This window comes from Mixophyes fleayi, chromosome 7, assembly GCF_038048845.1.
Source record: "Mixophyes fleayi isolate aMixFle1 chromosome 7, aMixFle1.hap1, whole genome shotgun sequence".
Taxonomy (NCBI): Eukaryota; Metazoa; Chordata; class Amphibia; order Anura; family Limnodynastidae; genus Mixophyes; species Mixophyes fleayi.
The window spans coordinates 50,137,314-50,156,914 of NC_134408.1; positions in this window are offsets into that span (position 1 = coordinate 50,137,314).

Here is a 19,601-nt window from a genome sequence, read left to right on the forward strand (position 1 = left end):
ACCTTGTTTCTTATCATATACCCATTAATAATGAATACTAGCACTGTTTATTTTATGTACAATAATGTAGAAAAGCAGCTACAATATATTGTCATGCTCTATTCCTGCTTCAAGGGTGTGACTGGCCAGTCTACTGCCTGAGGCATTAACTGGAAATCTACCCTTTTCATTTCTTAAGTAAATAACATAACATAACTTTTGAACTATCAGCATACACACTACAGAGCACAAATATACAAATACTTTCATCATCATTTTCATCATCATTATTTCTAACTACTAGTTAGGAACCACAAATTCATATATTTTTAGAAGAAATTGCAATATCCTTTAATTGATTCCTTACATTTTGCTTACAAAACCTGCTGCCTCTTTACCCCTTACTACCTTACTTATTCAAAGCACACATAGATATTTCAATGTGTAAATTATATTCATTAATTTAAAAATAATTTGTATTATACATACTGGGCCGGATTCATTAAGGAAAGTAAAGCATAAAAAAATGAGTAACTTTGCACCCTGTCAAAACTATTTTGCATTGGAGGGGGAGGCAAATTTGAAATGTGATGGCAGATTTATAGTCGGGGTAGGGCATGTTCTAGATCAACTTTAAATTTCAGTATACAAATTAAGCTATCAAGTATTTGTGTGCTACATGAAAAAACAGCCAGTATTTATTTTATGTGCAAAATAATAAACTAATTTGCACCCCTTGCATTGTAACATGGTTTTGTCCATGAGAAAACGTACTCAATTTTTTGCCTTACTTTCCTTAATGAATAAAGCCCATTGTGTTATATGTTTTTGAACATCATATATTTTATTCTCTTTGATTATGTTTCTAAGGAATTCTAATAGAAAACAGCCTTTCTACAGTGCATTGTAAAGTTTTAGGTTTGTTTACTTTTAATGTTCAAATAGATGCAAGTGTTAATGTCTCAAGGTTGTCAAGAGATTGATGGTTGCCTCATCCATGTACCATTTTCAGAGGGATAGGTAGGGCAGTTTAGGCAAAGGGGCATCAATTATTCATTGGTATCTTTCATTTTAATTATGGTTTTACTGATTGAGATGACAGGAAAACAACAAGGAGGTGCCATTAGCTGTCGACAAAATATGTGGATAGGTTCACAATGTAGAGCTAACTAAGGAGTGAGCTTTAGGTTGTGGTATCATTTTCCCTTGATTAGGAAGCCAATGTCTTTAGAATTCAACCATTGTCCTACAGCTCCACCAAATGTGCCTCATATCTCCTAATGTTTCACAAAGGTGATGGATAAATTTATTATCCCAGGCTGGAGTGGGGCACCACCTTATCAGTACTTTATACATTTCTTTATTATTAAGAGTAAATAAATTGTAATAGGGAGTTAGGGGAAATCAGACAAAATTGTGATACAAGTGTCCCATAATTACAAAGCTGGAAAACAAGCTGGTTGGTGGGGAGGTGACGATTCCAGAGAAGTGCCTTCAAGAAATAGAGAATTGTGGGTTTCACATTCCACAATGCTAAGTAAGCTTTTTTGTGATTATATAGCAAAGTCTCAGGTTTGGCCTGCCCAGCACTGCCATTTGATGGCAATACATAGTGTACATTTTGATTATAGGTAATTTTCTCTCCCATACAGATCCAAGTCTAGTGGCAAAAATGTTGGATCTCTGGTGTGTCATATAAGACATTTTCTGTTCTTGCCAGTAAAAGCCAGAATTAATCGTTACCAATTCACGATTGTTCAAGATGCTACTAACTATTGAAGTTGACTTGGACATGTTAATATGTAGGTCTGGGTGTTCTTGGAACCTTTGAAGCATAATAAGGAATTCGGGGGGGGGGTTCGGACAGCAGTTGTGTTAAGTATAAAAGAATAGTCTCTACATATAGGCTTAATTAAATTCATAGGGGCCTTTGTGATGTTAGGGTACACTCAAATTGCTTACGATATATGCCTCATCGCAACGGTGAACAGCAAGGCGGGACGGGGATAACAATCCTCTCCTCCCATGAGATTTTGAACTGAGGACAACAATTTAAGAGATTTTAGATAGATAACATTTGTACCAATTTTTTCCAGGTCCAAATATTATCTCTATATCTAAACTAAGCAAAAAATTGGTTGTCAGTGTCATGTCTTACTCCTAACTGTCAATTTTTAAAATAATTTGTTTATTTTTAAATTTCATTGTTGCTGTAACCTCACCCCTTGATGACATCACTGAAAAAGTTGTGCTGGTATGGTAATCTGTTTTACAACCGTTTTATTGCCCTTTTGTCCAATAACAGTTCTAGTAATGGGTTCTAAATATATATTATAACTCTCTTCTGGAACAGAGCAGCAATATGACATTACTTATACTAAACATGGTATGATTTTTTTGCTCCATTATATGTGAAACATGATTAGTTATGTTGACTCCTAGTAGAGTTACATTATTTCCATAGGATGCTTAAGGGGAATATATATATAATTGACTTCCATTGGTAACAAATTTATACAGAGGACTTCTCAAACATAGATTATGGAAGTATTGCTTTAATCCTTTCACATAACGATTATACACTGAAATTGGAGTGACCCATATATTTTCCTAATTTTAGCTAAGCTTTAATGGTCCTTGCGACTCTTAACTGCCCAATAAATAGAGATGATTGCTCTTTTGTGACAACAGGGCATCTCTGAGTAAATTAGATAAGGTGACAGAAGACAACTCACTGGAGCATGTCCATTCCCTTCATGCAAATACACTAAACCCTTGCTTGTTTACACACAGTAATTTTCTGAAAAACATTTTATTTAAATTAATATAAGATTTTAGAACAGGTCATGACTACATTAAGATATTATTTTCAAATTATCCTGATTAGGCTATAATCATGACAGGCAGCTATTTTAACGTAACCATTTAATTGTTTGATTAGTTAGTTGTATGGGGTATGGTTTAAATGGTGATTGTGTATCCACCCTATTACAATCCTGGTTGTTTGTGATTAAGACAACATGAGACTGTTTATAATAATATATGACAGTGTCTGATTATATTAATCAGTAGATTTATGCTACACATATCGTTGTACTACTAACTTTGGGAAATTCCATTCTTATGGCATTAGCTGTTATTGTTCAAACAAATTCACCTATTTGGAAAATCACTAGCAGCATTAGCCAGGTTTGCTTTTTTCAGACTGTATACTGAATTTGTGGTTTAATCCCAAGCTATGGCAAGACAAGTTTACATGTAATTCTTGATTGTGATTTGGTCAGACTTTAAACAGAAATTGGTCTGAAGAGAAGCCAATGTCACCTCTCCAAGCTGAAAATTCTAAGCAGAACACATGTGGCTGAATCTGGCATATAGCTATACAGTCTAGGGGGAGACTTAGTGGGGTTCAGACGTGTATTTTCGGCACTAAGTGTTTTTCTCACAAAGTATTTATAAATGCACAGTTAAACAACACAGCTGGACAAACGTTGGACAACATCTGAAGACTTCCAGGAACAAACTACATTTGCTGCAGCCTAACCCTGCACAACTTCTCTAACTACACTGAACATTACAAATAGGTATGTTTTTAACTCCCTTAAATTTGTGACTTTTTAGTCCTAAATTGCAATGTTTAACAAATTGCTTTACTTACTCTCCTTTCATGGCATTATCTTTAGGACTATATCATCCTTCACCCATCCTGCAACACAAACATTTGTTCACATTGCTCCTTCTTTACTCCCCACACCTCTAGTTAACACTCTTGAACTTTTGTCCTATTTATTTACTATAACTGGAACTGACTTCTTCTGTCGCCAGAAAATAAAAGGTCACACATTGTACAATCCTCTCACCTATCTTTCTCTCTCTCTCTCCTTCTATTAGCTGGTGATATATCACCTAATTCAGGCCTCCACACTTCCCACACACCTATATCAGAACACTACTGCAATCCACTAAACCTCAAATGCATCACCTGTCTCCCTTTTCTTCCAAAGTTCTTTAAAAGGGACCTTTGGAATGCATGTTCTGTTTGTAACAAACTTACCTCCATACATGAACTCTTCCTCTCCAACACACTCAATCTTCTGGTGATAACAGAAACATGGTTTTCACAATCAGATATTGCCTCACCTGCTGCCCTTTCCAATGGTGGCCTCCATTTCAATTACATCCTAGACCTGGAGGCAGACAAGGAGGTGGGGTTGAATTACTTCTCTCCCCACAGTGCACATTCTCAGTTCTACCAAAGGTCCCATCACACACATTGGCATATTTTGAACTACATGCTATTCGGATTATTAATCCATTTTCTATGCATATTGCGATGATCTGTCATCCCCATTGCTAATACACGTTCCAATTCTGCTTCCAAACTACTCTCTCTAACCTCCTCCCTCAGACTCCCCCAGTGGGTTGAATCCTCTACTCATCAGGATGGCCTTTGCCTTGATTTTGTTTCCTCTAGACTATGCTCAGGTTCTGATTTCCTGAACACACATTTCCAGCTCTCAGATCATCACCTACATTGGTGGTGCCCTGGTCCCGCTGCTGAATAAATTTTAGGAGACTGTCCTGGCGCTTGCTGGACGTTCATGAGTGCACTGAAGCCTTCTTCACAACTATTGAACCTCTCTCCTTGAAGTTCTCGATAATCTGATAAATGGTTAATTTAGGTGCAATCTTACTAGCAGCAATATCCTTGCCTGTGAAGCCCTTTTTATGCAAAACAATAATGACTGCACATGTTTCCTTGCAGATAACCATGGTTAACAGAGGAAGACCAATAATTTAAAGCACCACCCTCCTTTTAAATCTTCCAGTCTTTTATTCTAACTCAATCAGCATGATAAAGTGATCTCCAGCCTTGTCATTGTCCTCATCTCACCTGTGTTAACCAGAGAATCACTGACCTGATGTCTGCTGGTCTTTTTGTGGCAGAGCTGAAATGCAGTGGAAATGTTGTTTTTGGGATAAAGTTCATTGTCATAGAAAAGAGGAACTTTGAAATTATTTGCTATTCACCTGATCACTCTTCTTGACATTCTGCAGTATATGCAAATTGCCAACATAAAAACTGAGGCATCAGACTGTGAAAAATAATATTTGTGTCATTCTAAAAACTTTTGGCCACCATAGGCAAACCGAGGGGGGGTTTCTAGCGCCTGAAAACCCCCCTCCAAGCCTGGGGCACTGTATAATTGAGGTGGCTGGTCCCTGCCCCTGCATTACACGGCTCTGCTCGAAAAAGAGAGAGCTGCATGCACCTAACAGTAGTGCATGCAGCATTGCCCATGTATATTACGGGGATAGGGAGAGTTGGAGAGCAGCCAAGCACGGTCTAAAATTATAGCTACGCCCCCATGCATGCTGGCCATGCCCACTGGCGGCGTGGTGTGGAAACCCTCCTCTACAAATCCTGCGTTTGCCCCTGGCCATTAATGTACACATAAGAAATTCAGTTATTTAATGGGTCTGACAATTATCAATGACAATAAACTATGACAAACATATTAAACCTAGTACATCACTGTAACGAGTCTAATGCAGTAAAGTATATAGACATTAACTAATAGTAATAAATATTAAGATCTTACTTGGTGACTATGTTCAAACAGATAAATCTTCTCTGATATAACCCGACAGTATATACTGCTTATTACATATAATGCACTTTTTTTCTAAAGATAAAAACTATGCATTTTGTCCATCATATATAAGCAAATTTTTGATTGAAAAAGTAACTTTATTTGTATAAAGTACAAAAAACACAGGTCATACGTTTCATTCAAGTGTACACAGTACACCGTAAGACATGATCATGCATACATTTTAGTACAATACAGGGCATAAAGTACAAGACATAACATCCTACACTATATACATCAAGTACTGCACTAACCATTCAAACTTTAACCAATATCACATTACAATAAAAAACATTGGCTCTGAGGGGGAGGTAGGTGAGAGGGGTGGGGTGGGGGAGTCACGATCAAAAAGTTTTTATTGAGGACATACACAAAGGGAAGTGTGCATAAAGAGACATTACATTCAATAATTCTACAAGCTGTGAAAGGGGAATGGGTTGGAGGGGGTAAGGGAGGGGGAGCACAAACCAAGGATTTTATTGATAAAAAAAGACACCGTGGGGAGAAGGAGAAGAGGGAGACAACAATCAATAACAATCAATCGTCGTCTTCTTCTTCAGGACTGTTTAGTGTGTTATAGTCTCTTAGCAGGCTGTGGATCGGTCTGCGACAGTCCTGGATGGTCATCTTCTCCCGCTTCAAGATGAGGCGATTCCTGGCAAGCCACATAGCGTCCTTAAAACAGTTCATAAGGCGCCAGGCCTCCTGGATTGCCCCAAAGGTGTGTGTCCCAGGAAATAATCCATAAAATACCGAATGGTATGAAAGGCCATCATACCATTCGGTTTGATGGCCTTTATATAAGCCAACACTGAATAAATACAAAATCTCTTTATAATGATTATGTTTCACTAAAAAAAAACCTGCCAGGATATAGAGTCACAGTTTTTACTTACGTTGTCCTATACTGAATACAAAATTACACAATGGAGTTATATATACTCCCACTATACAAACATATATATATATTTATATATATATATATGTACAGTCAATGATTTACAATGTAGCTGGAATTACAGACAGGCTTGCCACATTGTTGTCTTAATTGATGATATGAAATCCACACATAGGTTAATCTACATATAGGCTGAATTAAATTCATAGGGGCCTTTGTGATGTTTGGGTGCACTCAAATTGCTTGTGATATATGCCTCATTGCAAAGGTGAACAGCAAGGAGGGACGGGGATGACAATCCTCTCCTCCCGTGAGATCTTGAACTGAGGCCAACAATTTAAGAGATTTTACAGAGATAAAATTTGTAACTATTTATTCCAGGTCCAAACATTATCTCTATATCTAAACTAAGCAAAAATTGGTTGTCGGTGTAATTTGCTACAATCCCTAGGACATCAAGACACTGTCCTTTGCTATTTCTTATTGTAGCTTTCTAATCATAGCTTTCAATGTTAATTTCTCTGGTTCCACCTCTGCACCGCTTCCTTTATCAGTTGAAGTACCACAAGGCTCAGTACTAGATCCTCTGCTGTTTTCTATCTGTACCACTTCTCTTGGAAAACTAATAAGCTTCTTTGGATTTCAGTATCTCTATGTGGATGATACCCAAATTTATCTATCCTCTCCTGATCTCTCGCCAGCTGTGTTGTCTCGCGTAACTGACTGTCCTACTGCCATTTTACCTTGAATGTCCTCTCGCCAACTCAAACTCAATCTTTTAAAATCAGAGTTAATAATATGCCCACCTGTCAACAGAAGTTATCTACCTGACATTTATAGACATTTCTATTTCTGTTGACAACATGACCCTGCAAGCTTGCTGCGAAGGTGTGATCCTTGAACTACTTTGTTCCCCACATCGACTCTATATCTAAATCATATTAAATACATCTAAAAATAAAATAATTTCCAGAATACGTACATATCTTACACAAGACACTGCAAAAAATCTAATTCATGCACTCATCATCTCCCGCAATGACTATTGCAAATCCCTCCTTACTGGTCTTCTCCAAAACAGACTCTCACCCCTATGACCTACTTTGCATGAAGCAGCTACATTGATTTTCCTTGCAAATTGTTCTTCCTCTGCTGAACCACTCTGCCAGTCTCTACATTGGTTGCCTGTTTTTCACCGAAACCAATATAAAATACTTCTACTGGTCATCTTATCACCATACATGCTACATTGTTGGGCTAATTTGGTTGGAAGAGTCCAGATTAGCCCATATCATCTGTTCATACAGTATGTGGCCACAATACCGCTTGGTATGAGTGAGATCTGAGTATCCAAGTATACTTCACAATACTTAGTCCTATAGAATAGTTGCTTTCCCTTTACACAGTAACAATGTAATCTCTAAACATTTAATTTATAAATACACTTCCCAATCAAGATGTTAAAGGCAACAGGTAAGTAAGTTACAGCTAGCTAAACAAGACAAATGATATTTGAAACAATTTGATTTTATACCATAACATTCATTTACCAGATTGGATAGCTGAAACAATATTCATAACAGATATCTACTGAAGATGGATATAATGTCTACAGAGGGACTAGTTGCTTTAGACTGAGGATGGCAAACTAAACAAGTAATAAAGTAAATGGCATTTACTGAGCTGGCAATAACCGGTAATCCAACACCTTTTATCAGGTATTACAGCATTTTAGATTGGGTAGTACTTATCATCATCATCATCACCATTCATTTATATAGCGCCACCAGTTTCGCAGCGCTGTACAGAGAACCTCACTCATATCAGTCCTGCCCCATTGGGGCTTACAGTCTAAATTCCCTAACACACACAGACACAGACAGACACACAGACTAGGGTCAATTTGTTAGCAACCAGTTAACCTACTAGTATGTCTTTGGAGTGTGGAAGGAAATCGGAGCACCCGGAGGAAACCCACACAAACACAGGAAGAACATACAAACTCCTCACAGACAAGGCCATGGTCGGGAATTGAACTCAGGACCCCAGTGCTGTGAGGCATTATTCTATTTATTATTCATCCTCACACTTCCTATGGACCCTCGTAAATCTTTGGCGTAAGATATATATTCCTGTACTGAGCATGTGCACCAAAAATGTGTATGCATATGTCTGTATATAGATCTTTCTGTATTTTTCTGACATGCGTCCCTTTTCACCTAGAGAATTGGATTGGGGATGAGCAGGTTTGGCAAACATAGGCTTAATAAAGTGACATGATGGCATGTTTACGTAAATTTGACACAATTAGATATGGAAGCATCCACAAACTAACCTTTCAATAAAGCAGCCAATTATCCTATCCTATGCGTTTCTCTGGTCCAATGCCAGTTTCATCTGAGGATATATTTAGTGACCCAATACCAATCCCAGGGTTTTCAAGACACTGTCCTATCCTGGTTCTCATCCTACCTTTCTAATTGCTCTTTCAGTTTTAATTTATCTGATTCCACCTCTGCTCCGCTTCCTTTGTCAATAGGAGTACCACAAAGCTCAGAACTAGGTCTTCTGCTGTTCTCTATCTATACTGCTTCTCTTGGAAAACTGATAAGCTCCTTTGGATTTCAGTATCATCTCTGTGCAGATGATACCCAAATTTATCTATCCTCTACTGATTTCTCACCATCTGTGTTGTTCCCCGTTACTGACCATCTTTCTGCCATTTAATCTTGGATGTCCACACACCAACTTAAACTCAATTTTTCAAAAACATAATTAATAATATTTCCACCAGCCAACAGAAGTTACCTACCTGACATTTCTATTTCTGCTTACAACATGACCATAAATCCCACCCCGCAAGCTCGCTGCCTACGTATGATCCTCGACTCAGATCTGTCCTTTGTTCCCCACATTGACTCTATATTTAAATAATGTTGCATACATCTAAAAAATATTTGTTCCACTTTGGCCCCCTCCTAATGTGAGTGTGACAGACAAGTTAGGACTTATATTGCCTGTACACCTTTAAAAAACCCACATATTTATTGGGACAGTCCTGATTAATAGAGTCAAAAGGTCACGGTCCTCTCGGAAAGGGGTATATCTTTGTTGGAAATAGACGTGACTTGGGTAAATTGGATGTGTTTATGCGGCTTAAACAAATCTAGAGCTTGCTGGTTATTGTCCCACTCTTCAAATCTGGAATGTTATGAGGTATGTAATGATCACTGATCAAATTGTGTATGTTATTATATAACCTGCTGATTTTCCAATTATAATTTTGCTATCAGGTTACCTATTCTTTGAATGAGTTTCCAAAACAACCGTTTTCATTTTATTAAATTCCTAATTAATTTAGGATATATTTGTGTATATGATATCAATACTTCCTTTTAAACAATGTTAAAGTTTCTTCAGGGTCCTGATGTGGAGGTTCTTGTTGTTGTTGAATCTCGATCTGGCAACCTACAACTGTGTGAGAAGCAGAGTCCTCAATTTTATCTCAGACACTTTGAAGGATGGCTCCTGAGCCTTGTTGCCGGTGATGGCAAAACACAGCCGGATGGGGAACTGCAGGTGTTTGAACTCAAAGTGGCAGTCACTGGGCACAAATGGTGTGAATGATATGAATATGTATGGAATGTGTGAAGACAGATGTGGGGTTTCAAGCCAGGCACCTGCAGTCGGGTTCCACTGAGCAGCTATGGGGTGTTGAGTTTAAGCAGCAATATAATAGGTGCCTCAATTTTCAGAGGAGTTATTCCTGGAAGCTTGAGAGTTTAAAGGAATTGCATGGCATAATTAAGTTTTCATTATTAGTTGTGCTGCCCACTGACTTGTATATCCTCCTATTACCAGTTAAATAGCTAAGTATGTGTAACGGATTACTGGATACACTACTAATCTTGATTAACGCTGGCTTACCTGAGGTGCGGAGTCTAACAATCTTCCCGGTATTCACCAAGAACCGCCGCAAGGCGGGATGGGATTGCTGCCAGGAGTCGCAGGTCGCGGTCCTCAGGTTTGCCCCAAGATGTAGTACAGCGGAATAGGAGCAAGATGAGAATAGTCGGACAGGCCGGGTAGGTACACAGGCAGGCAATGCAGACAGAATCAGGAGGCAATCTCGGAGTCAATCAAACTGGGTCGGTACACGGGTCACCAGAACAGATGCGTGGTCAGCTAGCCGGGTCGGTACACAGGAATGGCAGATAAACGTATAGAGAGAGAAGTGTGAGACAATCTGGGTCAGGAGCACAGGCAATCAGGAAGGTCAGCAAGCCAGGTCGGTAGGCGGGAGAACGCGGAGGGGTAGGTATTCGTAACAGTATGTACTTAAAAATATCACAATATTTAACTGTTTAACTGTTTAGGGCAGATTTAATTCGGCGCAAGGTAATGCAATGTGTCCTCAGAACAGTGCTCTGAGACACATCGCATCTGAGGTCATTTTCTCTCATGTCCCACAGAGGTGCACAGAAAAATGAGCAGAGATTTCTTACCGTAATAGCCGTATACACAAAAAAAGGAAGTTTTGGTTCGCTCAAGGGATTGGACTTTTCTTCTAACAAATATATATAACTAATATATTATGTTATATGGGGGGGTGATTACCCAACTAAACATCATATACAAAGTTAACAGTGTGGCCTTAGCCATAAGATTATAGATATATGATATGCTGCAATAGCTGTAATGCCGTAATAGCCGGCAATATGCTAATTCAAACACTGAGGTGCTGTTCAGCGTCACTTCGCACCAAATTGAATCTGTCCCTTTAAGTCTAATAAATTGAAGTTTTCCCTGTAGGATGAAGGTGTTAAACTATATTCCTTTAACCCTGATAAAGTTGTGTAACAAAACATGTAGGGTGGTCTCCTGCACACTGTATCCATTCATTGTATGGACTGTCTACTTGTCAAACTTCCAATGACCTCACTTCCCGGTCAGACCTCGCGTGGTGTTCCGAAGGGAAACTGTCTTCCGCATCTATTTATGCACCAGATAAGCAATATTACCTTCATTATATTGTAAGGGTTTTTAACCACTGGTATAATAAACGTTTTTTTAGATTATTCCACAAATGTGGCTCCTTGTTGTGGCTTGTTATTGTTTTTCCTCATGTCTATTCTGCTTTCCACATTGGATTTGAGCTTAAGTGATATCACTCAAGCAGATTGAATAGGGATAAGTGAGGATTTTATACAGATAAGCCCTGTTTAATTTACAGTGGGGTATATTTACTAAACTGCAGGTTTTAAAAAGTGGAGATGTTGCCTATAGCAACCAATCAGATTCTAGCTGTCATTTTGTAGAATTTTCTGCTACATTGAAGGTGGAAGCTATATAAAGATGGTCAGACCTAATAGTGCAAAAAGGTCTTTCTGTAAGTTGTGATAGTGTCAATGGGTTGCATGGAGAAATAACTACAAGGGGTAAATGTATTAAACTGCGATTTTTGCATTACACTAACATTCTAGTACGGAGTAATACCATTATATTGATACAGAGACTGTGAATCCAATCACGTTGGGAGCAACGCTTTACATTGGGACTAATTCAACCGTTTTAGTTTGTTGGGACCTCCGTGTCCAATATTAAAGGACTATTGCTGAGTAAAGATTTGGAGCCAGTGTATTTTGATATCTATTATATGGATGCATTTAGGTTGCCACCTTGCATTTCATGTTAACCATTGCAGCTTTGTGTTGTATTATTATATCATATCTTATATCTCTGCCTCACATTTGTGCCGGAACTTTACTTCAGTTCCGACTACACCTACATCCTAGCACGGATTATTGCCATTATATTGATACAGAGACTGAGAATCCCATTAACGTTTGGAACAACGCTTCACATTGGGACTCAATTAACCGTTTCAGTTTTGGGACCTCCGTGTCCACCCTTTAAAGGACCATTGCTGATCCAGGGTTTGGAGCCAGTTATCTTGCTGGTTTATATTATATGTATGTATTTTAAGATTGCAACCTTGCATGTGAACTATTGCAGCTTTGTGATATATTAAATCATTTCTTACATCTCTGCCTACTTTTGTGCGCTATGGGGAAACCATCTTTAACATATCTCTTAAGGGTCGGAACTACCCTTTATATTTCTTTTTCCCCCTAAGCAGCCTCTTTCTCTTATCATCAATAGAGGAGCGCTCACCAACCCCCCATTGCCACACACATCTTTTTGAGTACATATTTAATTCAATAATTGCATCACAGATATATTCACAGACAATATGATTTTATAGTAAATATAGAGACCCATCAGACATTAGGGGCTAGATTTACTAAGCTGCGTGTTTGAAAAAGTGGGGATGTTGCCTATAGCAACCAATCAGATTCTAGCTTTCATTTATTTAGTACCTTCTACAAAATGATAGCTAGAATCTGATTGGTTGCTATAGGCAACATCCCCACTTTTTCAAACCCGCAGCTTAGTAAATCTAGCCCTAGTAGTTTGATCTCCAAGAATTCATTGCTATCATGGTTATGAACACATTGTAAATATGATATACTGTATGTTCTCAATACCCATAGTATAGTACAGTCCTCAGTTTCATGGTGCCATTGGTACCATTGTTTAAAAAGGGGACAAGATCACAACCAGGGAATTATAGACCTGTAAGCCTGACATCAACTGCTGGAAACTGGAAACTACTGGAAGGTATATTAAGGGATTCAGGATTACTTGGTGCGCAATAAGATTATTAGTAGTAATCAGCATGGATTTCTGAGGGATACGTCATGTCAAACTAATCTAATTAGTTTCTACAAGGAGGTTAGTAGGAATTTAGACCAGGGCAACACAGCAGATGTGGTCTACTTAGATTTTGTAAAGGCATTTGATACAGTGCCACACAAGAGGTTGGTTTACAAAATAAGGGAACTGGGTCTAGTACACAACATTTGTACTTGGATTGAAAAGTGGTTGGAGAATAGGAAACAGAGAGTTGTGATAAATGGAACATTTACTAATTGGTCAAAAGTTTTATGTGGCATACCTCAAGGTTCCTTGCTGGGGCCATTCCTTTTTCATATATTTATTAATGACCTAGGTGATGGTTTAGAGAGTAAAGTTTCCATTTTTGCAGATGACATTAAACTCTGTAAGGTAAAATCAAAGCAAGATGTAGCTTCTCTACAGAGGAACTTAAATAAACTGGAGGATTGGGCGGCCAAATGGAATATGAGGTTTAACATAGATAAGTATAAGGTTATGCATTCAGAGATCAAAAACAAGTACGCACTCTATACATTAAATGGGATTAACTTAGGGGAATCTATAATGGAAAAGGATTTGGGAGTGCTCGTGAACAGTAGCCTTAGCAATAGTGCTCAATGTCAAGCAGCCGCTGCAAGAGCAAATAAAGTATTGGCATGCATAAAAAGGGGCATATATGCAAAGGAAGAGTGTAATTTTGCACTGTATAAATCGTTGGTAATCATTGGTAAGACCTCATCTTTAATATAGAGTACAGTTTTGGTCACCACTCTATAAAAAAGATGTTTTGGAACTAGAAAGGGTTCAGAGAAAGGCGAAAAAATTGATAAAGAGTATGGTGTCATTAAGTTATGAAGAAAGGTTAGCCAGTTTAGGCATGTTTACTTTAGAAAAGGTGTCTGAGAGGAGATATGAGGGTCAATACAGAGAACTTTAATGGGAACTTTTTACCCCAAGGACTATACACAAGACATCTGGTCGCCCCCTAAGGTTAGAGGAGAGGACGTTTCACAACCAACAAAGGAAGGGGTTCTTTACAGTAAGGGAAGTCAAGATATGGAATTCACTGCCAGGGAAGGTTGTGATGGCAGATTCAATAGATATTTTTAAGAAAAGGTTAGACAAATTTTCAGCGGAAAAGTGTATTCAGGGATACGACCGTTAATTAAAATGAAGGATAGTAGTGGATATAGGGTAAAAATAGGACTGCAATATTGGTCTGGAGGGATTTTTCATGATTGAAACAGATTGGCGGTTGCTTAATCTGCATCAATTTCAAATAAAAGTGAGGGATCGCAAGAGATCCAAAATAGGTTGAACTTGATGGACTGGTGTCTTTTCTCAACTTCATCAACTATGTTACTATGTTGCTATATTGGTAGTAGATGTGGGGCTTGCACATGGTGGTTAAATTAAAACATATGGGAACTGACTCATAAAGGCATGCATTTTGAGCGCAATGTGAGTTTGTTTAAAAAAAGTAAATCGACTCTGCATACTCCTGAATTCAACAAGGGGTGAATCTGAAGATATGTGCCCTGATGAATTTGGTCTGCTGTGCTCTACTACATAAAACACTGCAGGAAATGTCCAATACCTATGTGGAGTACTTTTTCGCAAAAGAACGCACAGAGATTGAACAAACTATTGAATTAATGTTACCTGTTAATAATACAAGCATTAATGACAAAACAGTTAAAAAAATTAACCCCCCCCCATGAAATACATTTACTAGGATGATCTTATTGTCTACTAAACATAAAATGAATGCAAACACATGTTATAGTATTGATACGAAACTGTCATCACTAGTACTCAGGACTTAGACTAGCCCTGTAGCTGGAACAAGAGATACGGCAATAAACCAAGTAACTTTGAGATACCCAAAGCTTGATTCGGATGTGGCTGTGTGCGTTAGAGTTTGGCACGCCCTTACTGTACATTGACTATGGACAAACGCCCCTTCTCTGCCCTGTTCACTCCCAGTAATGTGTCCTTTACGTACGTAGATGCGGTAAACATTGCTGTGTTCACTGGCGTATGTCCTGGGTCTGGGCATACGCAGAGTGGTTTGCGCATACAATGCACGCAAAATTGGCAGATACGTGCCTTGATTAATCAGGCCCATGTTGTAAATAGATTCATGTTTAACTTACTTGATGATGATGGAAAAATTTCAGTTGCGCCAAAAAACATTAATTTCAACTTTTATTATTACATTTATTTAAAAGTGTATAAATAAAAAGCCTGATTTCCATGGCATCACCTATTAAATTAGAGTTACACATCTTGGATTAGCAAATGGATACAATTTCTTGTTCTATTCTCTTATCAATGATTGTAGCTGAATATTTAATTGCACGTAATTGTGAGTTTACTGGGGACACTGAATTGTGGAATAAAATTTGGATATCTACAGCCAAATATACTACAGAATAATCTTGTGAAAATGCAAATATAATTTACTAGAATATATCTTACTCCAGATACAATAGTGTATTGCTCGCTAAAGGAAGTTCTATAAAGGATGCAGTGTAGACAGGGATCCCGTACACATATGGTGGCAATGTGTTCAAGTGTATATCCTATGGTATAACACTCAAACTAAATGATCTAGTATGCTTGGTAAACCTATACCCTTTTCACCAATTGTATATTTTTTAAAAATTCCTATCCCTAAATGCACATTGGCTGAGGATAAGCTTGGTCGGAAAATGTGTGCAGCAACTTCTAGGATTTATATCAGGACATATTTGCCCAAAACAGACCTCAGTTCTGACACATTATGGCTAGGTTCAGAATATGTATATGAGTGAATTTTTAAGCTTTTTGTATGAACATACTATGGAACAACATAGTCTATCCAGACTTCCATTTTTAGGATGATTTTAACATTCATTTAATTTTTTTTTGTGTCACTATATATGTTTTTCTTTTGTGCCACTATATATGTTTTTTCCCCTCTCATGTGCATGAGGACAGTCGGACGTATATCTATGATTGTCACATGTATTTGGATATGCCATATGGATACCAGCGGGATGTGTGTCTTCATGCATTCACCCCTTTTCCTTTCCTGTTTATCTTCACATTGTGCTAATGCTATACAATACATACAGTATTTCTACTTTGGAAAAATAAGCAACCCGTTGTTGCAACAATTTACCCCTGCATTCCCTTCATTCACTCTCTCTTCATTTTACAGTAGCTTTCAATAATTCTACAATATCTTTACTGTATGAAGAAATGATTGAACAAAACAAAATTCCATAACTGAAATGCCACAAAGAATTCCTTACACAGCAGGCTTATTAAATTATGCTTACTTTATTACATGCATAAAATCAATTTTCATAGTTAAATATAAGGGAGGTAAAAATAATTTGCTCTCTTGATTCAAGGTATTGACCTGCACTGTGCTGCAAACTTTCATGGAAATATGACAGTGTTCTGCGAGCAAAATTTGATTTACCTTCTAAGTAAACAGAGTTGTTCTACAAGATAATACAGTTTACTCTCCATCACAACATATCAACAGTAGAGTAATTATAGTGGGAGCAGGATATTCGGTGTATACTGGGCTCAGAAGTAATGGGGGCCTAGTAATGTGAGACCTATGCTCCCCGCTGATAACCCCACTCTGCTCTCAATAAAGCAGAGTGGAGGCCTCTTCTGAAAATATCATGTGCTGGACATCATATGCTCAGAAGAAGCTCCCGCTCTGCTCTATTGAGAGCAGAGAATGGGCCTTGGGAGGGTGGATGCTGGGTTCCCATGCAAATTTTCCTCTGTGACCCACTGTTCTGCCCCTACATATCATTCTACTTTACTGTATTTAGCTAAATTTTAAGATTGTGAATGTCTCAGTATATCTGTACTACTTCTCCGCTTCACAATCTAATAGCAAAAAATAAAATTTTAGAAATTATAGCTATTGTAGAACTGAGACTGGAAGTTGCCGCAAAAACAGAGAAGAAATAAGTTAATCCCATATTATACATGGTACCAGCTGCAGTGTAAGTTGTGTTATATAATTTGCTCTCAGTGGTCTAAATCCCACTTAAATAAATCTGATACACCTTTAATAGAAAAATGGTTTAAATATAATATGTATTTTACCTTCTCCATGCATTGTAGTTTTACCAAATAGGAATTACATGTAATTGTATACAATGTCACCTTACCTGACTGCATAAAAACCAATTATTGTGTTCAGTATTACCTAATTGTCTTTCTAATTCAGAGTCCTGGTACTAATCAGAAATATGATCTCTCTCTTTTCTTCCTAATCAAGGCTGGTAAAAGTTCACACACTTGAAAACTCTATTGAGATCCTCAAGCTGTGCTTTATTGAAGCTTAGTCTACTGTACACTGCAATTACTTGCCCTGAATAGAACAAAATTAGAACATAAAATCACTGTGAAAGCCACCTCTCTTCACGGCAACCAGTAGAAATACCTGGGCAAGCACAAAACCTCAGCACACCCCACCTGATTGGTCACACCCAAATCTCTTCTTCCCAGCCTGAAGAGTCACGTGGCTGCCAAAATTGTTGCAGATACAGAAGATAACTTTCTAAATAGAGAGAGAAATGTCCTAAAACTATATTCTTCAGCATACAGTATGTTCCAACGTGTCTAACGTTGGCTAATGACTCATTGCGAAGAATCTACTAATTCACTTTATGCAATTCGCTACTTTGTGACTTTGTATTACTCAGCAGTCAAAAGTATTTACTATACCTGTTCTCTCAAAAAGGGATGTTTGCAGATTTGCATAGGAGAAATTCTTAGAAAAATGAGGTGGGAAACAGGTATCAAATGGTTGGTCTGGTTAACTGGCAGGAAGTTCTTTAAAAAATATTTATAGCCAGATCTGACGTGGTAAAGTATTTTTGCAAGTACTTTCTGAGAAAGTCTCAGGAGAAATGGCTTTTGCACAATATACTAAATGGGCAGGGAATATACTTCTAATGGGCTTCTAATACTTCTAATAGACTTTGTTGAGGACATAGCGGCATTAAAATGGCATGAAATCCACATCAATATGAAATATCCCTTCTTTAATTAATATAAATCAACATTAAGAAATAGAAATAAATCAACATTTGAGATGCATTTAGAGAATGGTCAACTTCTCTGTTTGACTAATAGATCCATGTGTTAAATTTGTCAGCAGACTGTGTTGACCAGTTATGGGTAACAGGCAGTCCTAGGGCCGTATACTGCCCTCCGAGCCTTCACCTGTGGCCCTCAGCTCCTTCTTTATTGTCAGATTTGTTTCCTATAGCTTGAAACACTTGTTTAATATGCCTGCTGATATGGTATTACAGATAGGCAGGGGCGGAACTATAGGTGGTGCAGCCAGTGCACAGCACTGGGGCCCATGAAGGTAATAGGGCCACTGCTTCCAGCAGAACCGCCTGATTAATGGGGGGCACAGGGGTCTTGTGTTCCGGGCTCCCCTCTCTTATGGGTTCCCCCTCTGGTCGGATCACCTGGTAGTTGGTGATCTGCTTCTTCTTTTTCAGCTTGGCCGGCTGTGGGCCTGATGTGCAATGACATCTTGCGCAGACCCAGTGTGCTTGCACTAGCCGCACAGCATGCAAGCCATGGAGGGGCCCCCAGAGATGCATTCTTGGGAGAAGTGACGGAGACTGAGTGCTAGTGACAGTGAGCAAAGAGTCAGCATGAAGCAGAGAGAGAGCAGGAAAGAGTCAGCATGAAGCAGAGAGAGAGCAGCAGAGAGTGAGCATAAAGCAGATAGAGAGAGCAGCAGAACGTGAGCATGATGCAGAGAGAGAGAGAGAGAGAGCAGTAGAGAGTGAGCATGATGCAGAGAGAGAGAGCAGCAGAGAGTGAGCATGAAGCAGAGAGAGCAGCAGAGAGTGAGCATGAAGCAGAGAGAGAGAGAGAGAGAGAGCAGAGAGTGAGCATGAAGCAGAGAGAGAGAGAGAGAGCAGCAGAGAGTGAGCATGAAGCAGAGAGAGAGAGCAGCAGAGAGTGAGTATGAAGCAGAGAGAGAGAGAGAGAGAGAGAGAGCAGCAGCAGAGAGTGAGCATGAAGCAGAGAGAGAGAGAGCAGCAGAGAGTGAGCATGAAGCAGAGAGAGAGAGCAGCAGAGAGTGAGCATGAAGCAGAGAGAGAGAGAGAGCAGCAGAGAGTGAGCATGAAGCAGAGAGAGAGAGCAGCAGAGAGTGAGCATGAAGCAGAGAGAGAGCAGCAGAGAGTGAGCATGAAGCAGAGAGAGAGAGAGCAGCAGAGAGTGAGCATGAAGCAGAGAGAGAGAGCAGCAGAGAGTGAGCAGGAAGCAGAGAGAGAGAGCAGCAGAGA